This window comes from Protopterus annectens, chromosome 17.part0, assembly GCF_019279795.1.
Source record: "Protopterus annectens isolate FY-2018-M chromosome 17.part0, PAN1.0, whole genome shotgun sequence".
In the NCBI taxonomy this organism is placed as follows: Eukaryota; Metazoa; Chordata; order Ceratodontiformes; family Protopteridae; genus Protopterus; species Protopterus annectens.
In genome coordinates this window covers 660,791,507-660,809,140 of record NC_056751.1, presented here as the reverse complement: position 1 = coordinate 660,809,140, position 17,634 = coordinate 660,791,507, and the positions used below count along the sequence as shown (strand labels likewise).

Sequence of the window (17,634 nt, the reverse complement as noted above, 5' to 3'; positions counted from 1 at the left end):
CTACAGCTCTGCACATCACCCTTATTCTTTAAAATCGGTACCATAACACTTTTTCTTCATTCCTCAGGCATCCTCTCACTTTCCAAGATTTCATTAAACAATCTAGTTAAAGGCTCCACAGCCATTTCACCTAAACACCTCCATGCTTCCACAGGTATGTCATCTGGACCAACAGCCTTTCCGTTCTTCATCCTCATCATAACTAACCTTACTTCCTCCTTGCTAATCCACTCCACTTCATGATTCACTATCCGCACATCATCCAACCTTCTCTCCCTCTCAGTCTCTTCATTCATCAACCCCTCAAAGTACTCTTTCCATCTGCTCAACACACTCTCCTCGCTTGTGAGTACATTTCCCTCATTATCCTTTATCACCCTTACCTGCTGCATATCTTTACTAGCTCGGTCCCTCTGTCGAGCCAATCGGTACAGGTCCTTTTCTCCCTCCTTAGTGTCCAACCTTTTATACAACTCTTCATATGCCTTATCCTTAGCCTTCACCACCTCTCTCTTTGCCATGCACCTCATCTCTTTATACTCTTGACTACTTTTTCATCTCTTTGACAATCCCACTTCTTCGCCAACCTCTTCCTCTGTATACTCTCCTGTACTTCTTGATTCCACCACCAGGTCTCCTTGTCCTCCTTCCTCTTTCCAGATGTCACACCAAGCACCTTTCTAGCCATCTCTCTTACTAGCTCTGCTGTAGCTACCCAGCTATTCGGTAACTCTTCACTGCCACCCAGTGCCTGTCTTAACTCTTCCCTGAACATCACCTCACAATTACCCTTTTTCAATTTCCACCATTTGGTCCTTGGTGCTGCCCTCACACTCATACTCCTCTTCTTGATCACCAATGCCATCCTACAAACTACCATCCTGTGCTGTCTAACTACACTTTCCCCTGCCACCACTTTACAGTCTCCAATCTCCTTCAGACTGGCCCTTCTACATACGATATAATCCACCTGTGTCCATTTTCCTCCACTCTTGTATGTCACCCTATGCTCCTCCCTCTTGTTAAAATATGTATTCATCACATCCATGTCCATCCTTTTCGCAAAATCCACTACCAGCTGACCTTCTGCATTCCTTTTCTTAACACCATAGGTTATTTTATTTTATTAATTTATTAGGATAGGTTATTTTAGTAAGAGAGACAAAGTCATCTTCAAAAAAAATAATTTGTTTTTTTTACTCCCATTTGCTTCGCTTCTTCGACTAGTGTTTGTTCATCTTTCCATAAATGAATTGTTCTTTGATGAGCACCATGTGTAAGACACACTATTGGAGTGGCGGTGCTGAAAAATAACTTCTTAGTTTGATTAGCCTTGTTCATTTGGAACTGAAACTTATGTTGCATCTTCCAGTTAAATGAAGTTTGGACACAGACTAATTTGTCCAGAGATGCCATAGTATGAGAGGAAGGTAGTTGTTCGCTATATGAAGTTCGTCAAAGGTAAGGGGTAAGAATGAGTGAGGGGGAGAAAGGGGAGATGAACAGGAAGTGAGATAAAGTGTAGGGTGGAGTTAGTTGTGTTATACAATACAGTTTGTCAGGGTGGAGCTGATTTCGGTGTGGGCTAGCTGAACCTGCCCTCCCAGCCCTCATCAATTTTTTCCAGCTGTTTTGTGATAGCATGCTAAAGGTGTATGCAGGCAGAAAAGAGGGGCTGGATGAGCCCCTATTCTGTTCCCCCTTCTTGTTTGTTGGTTTGGGTTGGTATGGTGTGGTTTGGCGTACAAGTCAACGAGATCACACTGGTTTTAATGGAAAGTGGGTATAAGTGAGCAAATTGATTAACACTGCTTTTGGTAATAACTGGATGTAGGTGAGTGGGTAATGTTGCTGCTGTCAGTATACGTTTGTTGTAATTTATGACATCTGAGTTAACAAATGCATCCTATTTCATTGTTAAACAGATGCTGTGGTTAATAAACAGTTGTCTTATCCCAAACTGCATGGTTTTTGTGTACAAAGGGGAGTCTGGACAATTAGAAATATTTACATTTTTCTTTTGTTTGTTAGGTGCTTTTAGCTTAGAATAAATTTAAGAATCTGTACCTCTTTACAATAATGGTCATTTTAAAAACACTGATAAAGATAGAAAATCTTCTAAATTTTGTGCATGTAGAGTATAAAGCTTTGTTTTGGTGAGAATATAAACATTTTCTATAGTCTTCCTGCCCCTTTATACAATAAACAGGACATTTTTATTGGGGCCAACTTAATTGACAGAATTAAGAAAATTATGAAGAACTTTTATAGCCATCAGTAACATCAATATATCCATAATTGTTAAACCAACTATAATTACCTTCAACATAGTAGGTAGTGTTCATAGACTGATCACCTGCGAATAAAACAATATTTAACAGCATAACAGGCAACTCACTTTCAGTAACATTTGCAATTTCAAGGAGCAACATCTTAGGCTGCTCACTCCTAATATTCAGTCGATCTAGAAATTGGGGGGGGGGGCTTCCTCCCAAAAGACCATTTTCCAAATCCTGAACCTATAGTCTTTTTAAATTTCTTACAATGTGAACAAATAAAAACTCAAAAACAAACGCAGTTGAACAAGGAAGGATTGCAAACAGCCACTCGCAGAAGTTTGTAAACACGCAGAATACTATTATTGTTTTTAACGTATAAAAGTTTATTAAAACTAAAGACATTTTCATCACTCGACAAGAGTAACTTCTTCAGAATAAACAAACAATAAACACTCCAGTATAGTGTCATTTGAAAAGTCCGCTTCAAGGCAATGTGATTATACTAGCCAATCAGCAAGCCTCTTTTGGTTAAAAAGAAAGTAAAGTTTAAAGCAAGACAGGCTAAGAAACACTGTCTAAGTAACTAAGTACTCAATAAGAGGTTAAAAAATAAACAAAATATAAAACTTGTTTCCTGCTGTCAAAGCAGTTACCTTACAGACCATTTTACTGTCAACTTTTGACGAACAGCAAAATGATAAATTATAACAGTAATCCTACATTATGTGATGGTTGATAGATACAAATATATAAAACATACAAATTCTACTCAAAGTACTACAAACTAATGTAGAAATCTACCAGGTCTTATTTAACTGGTTTCATTGTCTCATACAACTCTTTAGTTTCAGTAAACAAGCTATATTACAATTGTCATTGAGACCAGGGTGAGAGAATGCATTTAATGTCACCTGCCATTCAAGTTCACGACATTCTAATAATAATGAGGTCGGTCCTCCTCTAGTGTCATAGACTAGTTGGTCAATTGCTAAAAATTGGAAGGAATGCCCGGCTTTGATGTTGATATGTTTAACTAAGGCGTTATCAATTTTGTTCTTAGAGACCGCATAAGTTTGTTCATAAATTCTGTCTCGAAATTTGCGGTCAGTTTTTCCTACATAGAACGCACAGCAGTTTTTGCAACTAGCCAAGTAAATAATACTTTTATAATTGCAGTCAAGTTTATGTGCAATCGGGTATTTCTTTCCTGCTATTTCAAAGGTGCTACTTGTTTTTACATGTTTACACATCTTACAAGCCCCACAAGGGAAAGAGACACTTATTCTATTGTTGGCTCTCAGTTTTTTAACTTCAAGTAAACTTTTCAAATTGGCTCCCCTCTTATAGATAATTATTGGATGGGGGCCAGTTCTCTCCATTGGCAAGTTGTCTTTGTGTAGAAGGTACCAGTTCTTATATAAGGTAAACTTATCTTGATCACTGTGTGATCAATGTGGAGCGAGCCTAGCGAACCTTTTTGTTGCTTATTGGGAAAAACTGTTCATCTTTGACAAACCAGACATATCTAACTTCCTTGTGTATTATACGAGATTTCTGGATGATATTTTTATCATCTTTAAAGGGGACACGCATGCAGCAGACAGACTTATTGACTACTTTAACTCTACTACTACATTTTTCCAATTTACATATAAATTTGATACATCTAGTACTGACTACTTGGACGTTAAACTAACTGAAGTCCCTTTCAACAAAAGGTTGAGTTCTACTATTTACAGGAAATCTTCATATTGCATTTCTTTTTTGCACTACTCTAGCGCACACCCTTTTAAACAGAAATGTTCCATTATAAAGGGTCAATTAATTATGGCAGCTAGGATGTGTTCTTCAGAAGCAGATTTTTTAGTAGAATGTCAACTATTGGAAAATATGTTCGTGAACAGAGGGTATCCTACCCATCTTGTTCACGAGCTAGTAGTGGAAGTGAAAAACAAACGTAGGATAGGTATGTTAATCCTATTCTAAATTCTAAGATGTCTAACAATGAAGTGAACATTGATGAAGGTGACTCTATTGACATTAGGATTGACTTGGATGATTTGCACCTTACAAATACATCTAATAGGTCAATATACCATAGTAGTAATGTGTTTGCAGCGAGTCATGAAGCCACTAGTCATTTGTTTAAATCTTGTTTCATCACAAGTTTTAACAATGACAGTGATCAAGTCAAGTTTACCTTATATAAGAACTGGTACCTTCTACACAAAGACAACTTGCTAATGGAGAGAACTGGCCCCCATCCAATAATTATCTACAAGAGGGGAGCCAATTTGAAAAGTTTACTTGAAGTTAAAAACTGAGAGCTAACAATAGAATAAGTGTCTCTTTCCCTTGTGGGGCTTGTAAGATGTGTAAACATGTAAAAACAAGTAGTACCTTTGAAATAGCAAGGAAAGAAATACCCGATTGCACATAAACTTGACTGCAATCATAAAAGTATTATTTACTTGGCTAGTTGCAAAAACTGCTGTGCGTTCTATGTAGGAAAAACTGACCGCAAATTTCGAGACAGAATTTATGAACAAACTTATGCGGTCTCTAAGAACAAAAGTGATAACGCCTTAGTTAAACATATCAACATCAAAGCCGGGCATTCCTTCCAATTTTTAGCAATTGACCAACTAGTCTATGACACTAGAGGAGGACCGACCTCATTATTATTAGAATGTCGTGAACTTGAATGGCAGTTGACATTAAATGCATTCTCTCACCCTGGTCTCAATGACAATTGTAATATAACTTGTTTACTGAAACTAAAGAGTTGTATGAGACAATGAAACCAGTTAAATAAGACCTGGTAGATTTCTACATTAGTTTGTAGTACTTTACTTTGTGTAGAATTTGTATGTTTTATATATTTGTATCTATCAAGCATCACATAATGTAGGATTACTGTTATAATTTATCATTTTGCTGTTCGTCAAAAGTTGACAGTAAAACAGTCTGTAAGGTAACTGCTTTGATAGCAGGAAACAAGTTTTATATTTTGTTTCTTTTTTAACCTCTTATTGAGTACTTAGTTACTTAGAAAGTGTTTCTTAGCCTGTCTTGCTTTAAACCTTACTTTCTTTTTAACCAAAAGAGGCTTGCTGATTGGCTAGTATAATCACATTGCTTGAAGCGGACTTTTCAAATGACACTATACTGGAGTGTTTATTGTATTTCTGAAGAAGTTACTCTTGTTGAGTGATGAAAACGTCTTTAGTTTTAATAAACTTTTATACGTTAAAAACAATAATAGTATTCTGTGTGTTTACAGACTTCTGCGAGTGGCTGTTTGGAATCTTTCCTTGTTCAACTGCGTTTCCTACAATGTGGGCAGGTGAGCTTTGCAGGCCAAATCTTATACCACTCACTCCTAATTTTCTGAAAACTTAAAAAAGAAGATCTGGGTCGTATCCCCAGGTTGGACAGGTGGACTTCACAATTGCATGCAAAAAGAGGACAAAAATCTAGCACCATCTCTTAAATATTAACTCCCTCCATCCACTCTCCTTGTTTAGATATTTTCTTATATCTTGTTTGCTAATCTAATACGTCTTTCTCCCACCTCCTAACTCACTAAATCTAAATCCTTTGCTATACCTTTCACTGCCTAACTAAAACCTAATGCAAGCCAACTTCTACATCTTTTCATTTAATTCTACGCTTTCTCCATGCCTCCTGCCCCTTTACACAATAAATAAACTGAACTTGTTTTGTGCCAAACTTCATTGTCAAAACCAAGAAAATTATGAAGAAAGATAACCATGAATAAGATTAATATGTGCAGAAATGATACACCGGACAACCATAATAACCTTCAACCTGATACACCAGCTACCACAATAAGCTTCAACCTGATACACCAGCCACCATAATAAGCTTCAACCTGATACACCAGGCCACCATAATAAGCTTCAACCTGATACACCAGGCCACCATAATAACCTTCAACCTGATACACCAGCCACCATAATAAGCTTCAACCTGATATACCAGGCCACCATAATACCCTTTAACCTGATACACCAGCCACCATAATAACCTTCAACCTGATACACCAGCTACCATAATAATCTTCAACCTGATACAATAGGCCACCATAATAAACTTCAACCTGATACACCAGCCACCATAATAAGCTTCAACCTGATACACCAGGCCACCATAATAAGCTTCAACCTGATACACCAGGCCACCATAATAACCTTCAATTTGATACACCAGCCACCATAATAAGCTTCAACCTGATACACCAGGCCACCATAATACCCTTTAACCTGATACACCAGCCACCATAATAACCTTCAACCTGATACACCAGCTACCATAATAACCTTCAACCTGATGCACCAGACCACCATAAGAACCTTCAACCTGATACACCAGGCCACCATAATACCCTTTAACCTGATACACCAGCCACCATAATAACCTTCAACCTGATACACCAGCCACCATAATAACCTTCAACCTGATACACCAGCCACCATAATAACCTTCAACCTGATACACCAGCCCACCATAATAACCTTCAACCCGATAACCTTCAACCAGATACACCAGCCACCATAATAACCTTCAACCCGATACACAAGCTGCCATAATAACCTTCAACCTGATACACCAGACACCATAATAACATTCAACCTGATACAGTAGCTACCATAATAATCTTCAACCAGATACATAAGGCCACCATAATAACCTTCAACCTGGTATACCAGTCACCATAATAACATTCAACCAGATACACCAAGCCACCATAATAATCTTCAGCCTGATATATCAGGCCACCATAATAACCTTCAACCTGATATACCAGTCACCATAATAACCTTCAACCTGATACTCCAGGCCACCATAATAACCTTCAACCTTCCAGGCAGCATTTACAAAATGCTCTCCTGGAAATACAATGATATTTAGAAATGCAACAGACTGCTCACACTTAATAACATTTACAATTCCCAGGAGCAGGGCTTTAGATCACTCACTTCTAAACTTCAGTCAAGCCAGAAAAGAAAACAGTGGGTCGATGTCCTAGAGGCGACCTTTTTTCTTCAAGCATACTCCAGGCTGCCTGAAACAACATTTTCTCCCCATAACCCTTGCTCCTTTCCCAGTCAAATTACTACCAGATCACCAATAAATGATCCTCTTAACCACTTTAATATTTGAAGACAAATCTTTTAATAAAAGAAACAGATGTACATTAAACAGATCCAGACCAGTCTTACTCAGATGTACACAATCCTGCCAATGCCACACGGGATCCCTCTTACAAAAATCCCTCAATATAATAGACTGCACTTAAGAATTGCACACAAATCATTACATATACAGATATGAGACCTTTAACTGCTTATCTATGATTGATAAAAGTTATCCCATATACATTCCTCTGCATCAGTGCTACCATAACTGCTTAATAACAATATTAATTTTTACAGTGATTCCCAACAGTTATAGAGGCAGTTAGAGAGATTGTCTACCTATTAAGTACAGAGTTATATAAATTGAGACTTTCTTTTCTCTTCTTGAAATTGTATTAACTAGTATTAACTAGTAATGTGGTTTTGTTCAAACAATAGCTGTATCATCAAATCTCAGGCGTGGCAATAGGCACACCTGTTGCCAACACGTACACCAATATAACTGTAAACCAATGGGAAATTTTAAATATATATGCTATACAACCAATGAATCTGATGGAAAAAATAGCTCTTTATAAGCAATTTGTAGATGATATAGTTCTTATTTGGACAGGTGGTGAGAATAGTTTATATGACTTTTTTTCTCATTTAGATACTACTACTCACTTTTTAAAGTTTAAGTTAAATTATTATCTTGAAGAAAATTCATTTTTTGGATATAAATTTAACTAAGCAAGGAGATCAGATAATAACTAGCATTTTTAGGAAGGAAGTACAGGCTGCTAGGTTTCTGCATAGACAGAACATGCATCCACCGCACATTTTTAAGGGGATAGTAAGAAGTCAGTTCTTGAGAGTGAGTAGACTTAATACAGATTCATATGCTTGAACAGATCATAGAAATGACACAGGAATTTAAAACAAGAAATTACAATGAGGAATCACTGAAGGAAACTTTGAATTGTGTCATGGATGAGAGAATGGGGAAACATTCCGAAGGAGGGACAGGGCCTCCTTGAAACTGATTACATGTATCGATCTGCAATCTTGGGTCTCCACACATATCTGCTGACCTCACAAGACCCAAACATAGTGAAAGTTTTGAAACATGAGGAGAATAAATCTAAGATGACTTCTCTGCTTAATCTAGCAGAAGAATATCGGTGCCAAGCAGGAATGGAAATCAAACTAGAAGTAGATAAAAATCAGGCAGCAACTGAATGTGCCGAAAAACAAAAGAAAGAATATAAGATGAAGGACCAGATGAGTAGGCAAGAAATGTGGAAAATGTATAAATATAGTTGCAAGTCTAGAAAACTTCTGGAAGAACATCATATTGATCAGGAACAAATGCAGGAATGGTTAAGGAGTGGCAAATTCAAACCAACAGATGAAAGGTTAATATTGGTGGCCCCAGATAGTGGGCTGTGTACATGTTAGTTTACAAAGTCCATTGAACATGTGGGAATAACAGACAAATGTATGCTTTGCAAAAATTAATTGGAAACAGTTGCACACCTCATTGCTGCTTCTTACATACTAAAGGCAGAAGGACTGTATACTGAAAGGCATAATAATGTGGACAGATGCACTGGGGATTGTACAAACATTATGGCACTGAAGTTGCTGAAAAACACTGGAAACATGAGCCAGAAAGCATCAGAGAAAATAATGAAGTTTACATCACATGGGATCATCCATTAAAACAGTTCAAAAGATGGATGCTAGAAAATCAGATATAGTAGTCCATGAAAAGAAGACAAAAGGAGCATTGATCATTGAAATTGCCACACCCAGTGACTACAGTGTCTTATGTACAGAAAGATACAAAGTCATAAAATATCAGGATTTGCAGGCAGAAATGAGAGCACTGTGGAAGAAAGATACCCAGACAATCCCAGTAGTAGCCGGAGCAATGGGTCTTATAAAAAAGAATCTACTGTTGTATTTAGATATGTTACCAATACATGTAACTCCATATGAATTGCAGAAGGAGTCATTACTGGGCACACTGCAGGAGCTGCAAAGAGCACTTCTGGTTCACATCAAAGATTGAAACATTACTAATTTCATGAACTTTAATTGTACTTTGACTTAGGAATGGGGTCCATTCCCGTCATGGTATTAGAAACCCAAAAGATTTGGAGAAATTAAAAAAAAAGCAGAAATCCTATAAAACTAGAGTGTAGCATCCAAAACTGCTGAGAGACAAAGATAAAATGCCCTAATAAATGCCAGATATTTTGGATGCTATAAGAATTGTATTTATAAATTGTTTGATTTCTTCTGTATCTGATGAGATGTAAAAGATCACTAAAGTAGCTACACTGTCATTGTTTGCCTCCAGGGTGATTTCCATCAGTTCCTAACATCTTGGTTACTCTTACCTTTATCTGATCCTTAAGTATAATATTATTTTTATTCAGTGTGTTGGTGTCAGGAGCACAAGGCCTCCAAAGAATCGTTACTTAAGTTTGCCAACTATTAATGGAAAAGAAAAAAAAATAACCTTACTATCAAAAGTAATTATCCACTGCACCTTTGAATGTCTTTTGGATGCCAGCCATTCGTATAAATAAAGGTAATCCATTCCATAAAATACGTGCTATAACTTGAAATTAACTTTTCCCAAAGCATTTTTTAAAAACTGAAAAATCAACATAAGGAAAAGAGTTTCTTTTTCCAGAGTAATTTCATCTAAACTCAATTCTCAATGAAGCTGCAAAAAAATAATTTGTCAGTCACTTATACATTTAGATCAAGTTACCTCAAATTTGCCTATAACTACTGGAGTGCAAAGATAACACTGTCAACCTATCTGTATATCCCAGGGGTTTGACCCTGCTACTCTAACTGTCCTTCATCATACATACAAACTGAACTGCAGTGTATAGTAGAAGGTCTGTCACCTTGTTTAGTGGAAGGATAATTCTTTCTTTCCTGCTGGAAATACAATGTAAGATATTCCTTAATGTAGACATGCATTTCCAAATAGCCATGTATAAGTTAATCATATGTAAACCTACCATCTACAATAACACCCAAATCCCTTATCTTAAATTCTCCACTAAGAATAAAATTATTCATGGCATAAAAATAGCACATGCAATTATTTTATTTGTTCTTAGGTCCATAGGTACTTAACTGACTATTGATCTGTGAGGACCTTAAGAGATCTAGCCTTACATTCCTATGGTAGCCCATATATTTTACATGTGAATAACACAGAGATGGACCAAACAAGGACATGTTGTGACATTTATATGTTTTCTATATCCATGAAGACATGGGACAAATTTGTGATTACCCATCCATTCATCCAAATTACATTTGAATAGAGTAAATAAATTACTTTGCTTTAATTGAAGTAGAAGATAGTTCTACAGAAGTGGTATTTTATGTGATGTAAACCTATCCGTCTAAAATGTTCTATTTATTTCATAAAAAAGATTGCAATCCCTTGAGTGGGTGTTTATGATACCATTGGACTTGTGAATATGTAATAAGTCTGACAGGATAAGGGCTGTTGAAGTTCTATATGCAAGGCAGATGTTGCCTCTCAGTGATCTAGTCTGAGAAGAGGGGAAGGCTTTGACAGGTACATATCAAAAGTGGCATTATAGTCAATGTTTGGCCTAATGAGAGTGAAGTACAGTGAAATAATTATATTCCCAGGATCTGGTTAAAATGCTGATTAGCTGTGTGATGCAAAACAAATTCATTACACAAGTGGATATGTGTTGATCAAATGGAAGTTCATTGTTGATATAGGTTCCTTGAGCCCAAACTGTGGTATTATTTTTCAGGGTTGTGATAATTTCAAGGGAAGTCATGCTTACTGAGGATATAATTATACACTTCTTGGCACTTAGTTTTAGTTACTGTATTTCTTATTTGAATAAAACTTCTGCCCATGTCCACAAATATCGCCTTTCTATTCTGCTCTGTTCCTGTGTCTAGTCTGGCCATGTTCTTACTGGTTGGCAATAATATTCATTTTCCTTCTCTCAGCTACTAGTTAGTGATCTTGATAAGTACATTTCTATCCCTCGGTTCCATAGTAAAAGGTAGTACCTTATGTATGTTTCGACTTTTCTCTCAGCTATATAACCTAAACAAGGAACTTGCTGTCTCCACTATAGGCTTGCATACACTTCAGTCTATATTATTGCAAATGGAACATTCTATGTCTATGTTGGGCTTACATTTGTAGTTGAACTAACTGGTCCTTGCCACAAAAGCAGATAAATTACTCAAAGATGATGTAACAGGATTCTTCAGCTTTTCCACCACCATGAGCATCACTGACCTGATTGCATTTGAACCACTATTTCCTAATATCTGTCATAATGGTGAAGAAAAATGGAATGCTGTATTGGGCTTACCTGCCTAACAAATTTACCAAACTTAAAAAAAAAAAAAAAAAAGAAAAACAAAAACAAATAACACCATGCAGCAAAGGTTGTAACAGGATGGAGATGGTAACAGGAAACAGGAGAGGAATGTTTTAATTATTTACTACGACGACTACCAGCTTATAAAAACATGTCTTCCGCGGTGGTGCAGCGGTAGCATTGTTGCCTCACAGCAAGAGGTTCTCCCGTTCGATTCTCTGCTGGAGTGCGGGGATTGCCTTCTGTGTGGAGTCTGCATGTCCTCCCCATGGTTGGGTGGGCATTCGAAAGACATGCATAAATGGGCATGCCTTCATTGAACATTGAGGTGGCACCTCGGCGGTCGTGAAAATCTACTGCCAATCATTAGCGGACCGGAGTTCCGCTGTGGCGACCCCTAACCGGGAAAAGCCAAAAGACAACAACAACCAGCTTGGTATCAGAAATGAAGAAAAGTTATTGCAATCTGTATACTTATTTTCAAGATAATATGTTTGTTTTGGGTTGGGTTTGGCTGGAGCACTGGTCTTTGTTATAATTCCAGTCATTTAAACATTGCTGTCTGAGACTGGTTACATTGTAGCATTATAAGCTTCCTGCCTGCCTTCATGGCTGTATAACTGTTTTGCAGATAATATAAGCTCATGTTTATGAAGTATAAGATGTGTGATGTGGAGGCAACATGAGTTTGGATATTTAATGATGACAGCTGATTTTTTTATTTAGCAGTGATTTCAACCCTATTACTTTTTTGGGATAATTTGGAGCAGGAGAGAGCATTCCTGTTTTGTGATCAAAAAAGTTAGATGTCTCCATATTTATCAATGAATTTGATGAAGTACACTCTATTTCTGATTAGATGTATATAGATCTAGCTGTGTGGGGTCACTATTTATAATCTTTGGAGATGATTTGGTAAGGCATAGTACCAATTTTCCATGTATGTTTTGCCATTATCAGTTGCTCTTCTGTATTTTAACCAAGATGTAGTATATTCTTGCACCTGTAAATATGTGTATGTGTTTTTACCATATTCTTCCATTGTAAATATGTTTTGATCATCTCTTATGTAATCCTATTCACCTGAGTTGTGCTTGTAAATGTCCTACTGTGATCATAAATAAATATTAGGCTATCAGTCTGCATACTATTATAAGACTAGCCAAGAAGCAGAGATCAGAATCAGACCTTTTACCTTCTATCTATGAGTTTAAGACCTTAACCATTATGCAAACCCTCCCACAAATTAGTGCACTATCATGATAAACTAATATGGATAAATAGACAGGCAAATAGAAAGATAGAAACTCAGAATAGCAGAACTACAAGTGTGAATTAGGGATATATATATATATATATATATATATATATATATATATATATATATATATCTATACTTCATCAGAGGTTATGGTACCACCTCTTCTCTAAGGTACAGTGATCTCTTAATACATTTAAGTAGCACTTCTTAGGAGACACAGATAGATAAAATTTTTCAGCAAAAGAAAAAAAAGATTTAATGCTGTAACAAGTTTTAAAATTCATTGATTTTCATTGTAATTGCCATTTCTTTTTAGGAGTTACAGTTTCTGTAATTTTGGGTTCTGCACTTATGATAGGACCTCCTAAACTGATTATTTTATAACTTACAATTCTTAATAGCAAGTTTAAATATTATATTTTCTTATATTTCCTTTGATCTAAGAAAATTATCCATGTTACTTTTTAGCACATTCTGTAATCTAGCAAGCATGTTAATATTTAAGGTGCCTGTAGTACACTTTAGTCTTTAATAAGTTTCTAATGTATCATATTAATCTGTAAGCTGTAGAGTTTCCTACATTCCTTATCCTGTGACCATCATGTCTCCACAGCTGTTCAAAAAGCCTTTTATCCAGCCCATCTGATTTCCAATGGCATCTCCACTAGATCCTAAGAAGTCTTAAATCCTTCTATTTTAGAGGAAAATTATACAAGGACGAGCATACTTACTTGCTTTACAAACAAACCAACCAAATAAATACATTTTTTGATTTCTGTATTTATGACTTCATTATGTGATAGTTGTTGTATTGCCAGTATGAGTCCCCTTATGTTATACTTCACAGTCCTATTACTTTTTCGAGTTTCAATTTTTGACTGCCTACTATACCTAATTGCTCTTTATTTTCTGTTTAATGTATATATTCATTAATTAGAGTGTATCATGTTTAATTCACAATGTGCTTAGAAGCATTCAATTAAACTTGATTTGATCTAACTGGAGTTCAGATATGTTCTACTTTATGGACTGATGACAGAGCGGTGAAATTTCATTTAAACTGTTAAGACATTTTAATCTTTGTTAAACTCTACCTACTATGTAGTATGTGGGCTAAGGTGAAATGCATTCACTGATTTAAACTTCGTTACCCACTTACCACAGTTCAGGGTCACGGGTGCTGGTGTCAGTCCAGGCACTCAGTGAGTAAGTGAAACAGAAACTATTCTTAGCTGGACACTATCTGTACACAGTCACAACCACATAACATACACCTACAAATAATTTGGAGGACTGATAATTCACCTACAGCAGCACAGTTTTGTGACATGAAAGGAAACTAGAGCATCCAGTAAAAATACATGGACACTGAGAGGATGTGCAGACTCCACACAGGAAAAAAAAAAAAAAACAGATGAGAAGCTAAATGGATAACCAGGTGGTCTAAGTTAGCAGTGCTAACCTCTTCGCCATTGTCCCATCCTTTGTTGAAGTCTATTTTCTAAAAATAGTCATCACAACAAAAACCCCATCAACTCAGAAGGTAACTTTGCCTCATCAAATGCATGGAAAAAAGTAAGTCTAAATATATAGATGTAGGTTTACAATGATTATCTGTTCCCAGCTAGCTATAATAAAAGCAGGAATGTTAGCAAGATCACCAAAATGTAAAGATATCCCAATGCCATAAGTACTTTGCTCATTTTTTTAGTGCATATAGTGGACATAATAATCCATTAAGTCCAGTTCAGACAGGCGTTGCTCATTCACAAAATATTGGTTTCATTTTAGGGCCAGTCTGCCTGCCTGCCCAAAGATTTTTTTCTTAGATGCCTTCTTGTCCATATTTGCCATCACTTAGTGTAATATATTCTTACTCCATCTGTATGGAAATATGTTTCCTCTTTAAGGTTAGCATGTGTATAGAAAGGGTACAGGCAGTGTCCATCTTAACCAATAATGTTATTTAATATTTGTTAACAATCATTCAACAAGATGCCTAACTATAAAAGCACACACACACACACACACACACACACACACACACACACACACACACACACACACTCTCACGCATACAGAGAAATTCTCTACTACGTTTGTGTCTGTGTCTGTGTATTATTGTTTGTAATTAGACCATAATCACCATGCAGGGGATTTCCTAGCTGAAGGGTTAAAGTTCTTAATGGAAAACTTAAAACCTATCTATCCAGATTCTATTATTTTTCTAGCAGTAGTGATGTCAGCATAGAATGTGGAATGTCTTTGGTTAGAGTCCCAAAGGAGAGCTGCTACTATCCTTTCACTTTTGCGATTACAGCAAGATCCATGTAGCTCATTGGTTACCCAGGACTTTCATTCTGGATTCGGGCTTACTGAGACACATTCCATTTATGCTAATGTTGGGATGGTGTGGGAATCAAACCCAAAATACTGCTCAGTTTATTATACACTATGCAGCTCTGAACTCCAAATACTTACTGGATTAGTATACATTAATAGCAGAAGAAGAGAGGCAGTCTACCTTAGTTTGCCATTTCTAACTAACTGAATACTAGCTGTTGCCTGCTAAGGCTTATGGTTCTAAACAAATGAGACTGCATCCAATTCCAGTTCAAGTGACTTTGGCACTATCAGATCATGCAAGATTTTACTACAGTCAAGTTAAGCTTTCTCCTACTCTTGGAAAGAATTCTTATCATGTGATACATGCTTAAACCAGATAAAACAAGACTATCCTCATTGACTAGTGCATTCAAATTACATTATTTATTTATTTATTTTACATGTGTTGACAGGGAGTGTCTGACTGAGCTAAAGCCCTTTTTCAGCGGAAACACATGGAGAAAAGCTCCAATATAGAAAGCAATTTAATAACAGTTATTACACTCATAGCAATATACGAAAAGGTTCCCATTCTGGTAAAGTAGTTGACAAGATTAAACAATACAAATCAAAAAAGATAAAAAGTGTAAAGCATAGGAAGTTAATTGTTTTAGTTTCAGTAGGATAGGCTATCTAACAATACTAAACAGAGTATAGACAATACTTTAGGAGTATCATGTAAACTATTTTCCCCCTTTTCCATATAAATTTAAAATAAGAAGCAAACTCCTGACTTCTTTGCTTTTAAAACACAGACTTATACATATTAATATGATCTATAGTTATTTTGTCTACCACTAAATAAGTTTTTTTAATTTTTCACAAACAGTTGCCTACAGTGAGGAATATCCTTCCATCAGGTATCAGAATCTTTTCTTTCATGTCTAACTTTAAATGTCAGTTTCTTTATCTTCTAAGTGATCTATTTGTAAACAACATGAAAATAACTAGGATATGGCTACACTAAGCCCTTAGGCTAACTTATCCCTACACAAATTCTGTACCTAAAATTGCAACATGCAAAATCTTGTTTATTGCTATTTTAATTATTGTGGTTTATTTTAGTTGACATATGGTATCTGGTCACCTCTCATTTATTGAATATAATTTTCTAAAACATTATTTCAGTAATGCCATAATTCTTGAACACATACGTTTGTATACACTACATACTATTAATTTGCATGTGTTTATTTAGTTGTATTTTCAATTCTGTTAATCATGTATTGTTTCACATGATATTAACATATGTATACTGTCTTACTGCTTTGTCTCTGATTTATGACCTCCTAAATAGTCAACATCCTTGTTTAAAAGGAAATAAATGAAATAATTAACTATTCTAACTTTATTGTCATTCATCATGATGCATTCTGACTGTAACTATATATATATATATATATATATATATATATATATATATATATATATATATATATATATATATATATATATATATATATATATACATATATATATGGGTTCAGTTCATAATTTTGAAATACTGAAATCCAGAATTTCAGTATTTCAAAATTATAACACTGAAACCTTGAAATCTTGAAACACCAGAAGCACAAAATTCAAATTCCGGAAGTTCAGAGATTTTGAGTTAGCGCTTCTGGTGTTGCGGTGTGTGAATGGTTAGGTGTTAGTTTGGGTATGTATGTGTAAGTGTGTTTTAGTATATGTCAGTGTGTGTTGTGACTGTGATGTGTGTGTGCGAGGGACTGTGAAATGTGTGGGTGTGAGTTACCTTTGTGTGTCTGATTGAGCGATCTCGGAGTCAGTATATATAAGTATGGGGGTGCAGGGGGGCTTGCCCACCTGCTTATATGTGGTCTAGATTTGTCTGTGTGCTTGTGAGGGGAAGTTGTGTGTATGTTTATGTATGTGCTCTGTGTGTAGTGTAGGTTCAGGATTTTGAATTTCCCGAGTATGGGCTTTCGGGATTTGAAGGTTTCAGCTATGTAATTTTGAAATACTGAAAATCGGGATTTCAGTATTTCAAAATTTCGTAGTGAACCCATATATATATATATATATATATATATATATATATATATATATATATATATATATACACACATATACACACACACGGATCTATATTATAACTTTGAAATCTACAAAGATGGAATGTTATAATATCGAAC

The 17,634-nt window shown here is 35.9% G+C and overlaps 1 protein-coding gene across 1 annotated transcript in view; it reads left to right on the top strand.

Moving 5' to 3' along the window:
- The window catches only part of LOC122791490 (glutamic acid-rich protein-like), a 2,133,503-nt gene that overhangs the window by 1,789,208 nt on the left and 326,661 nt on the right, over positions 1–17,634 (top strand). The gene's annotated exons all lie outside the window — the stretch shown is intronic.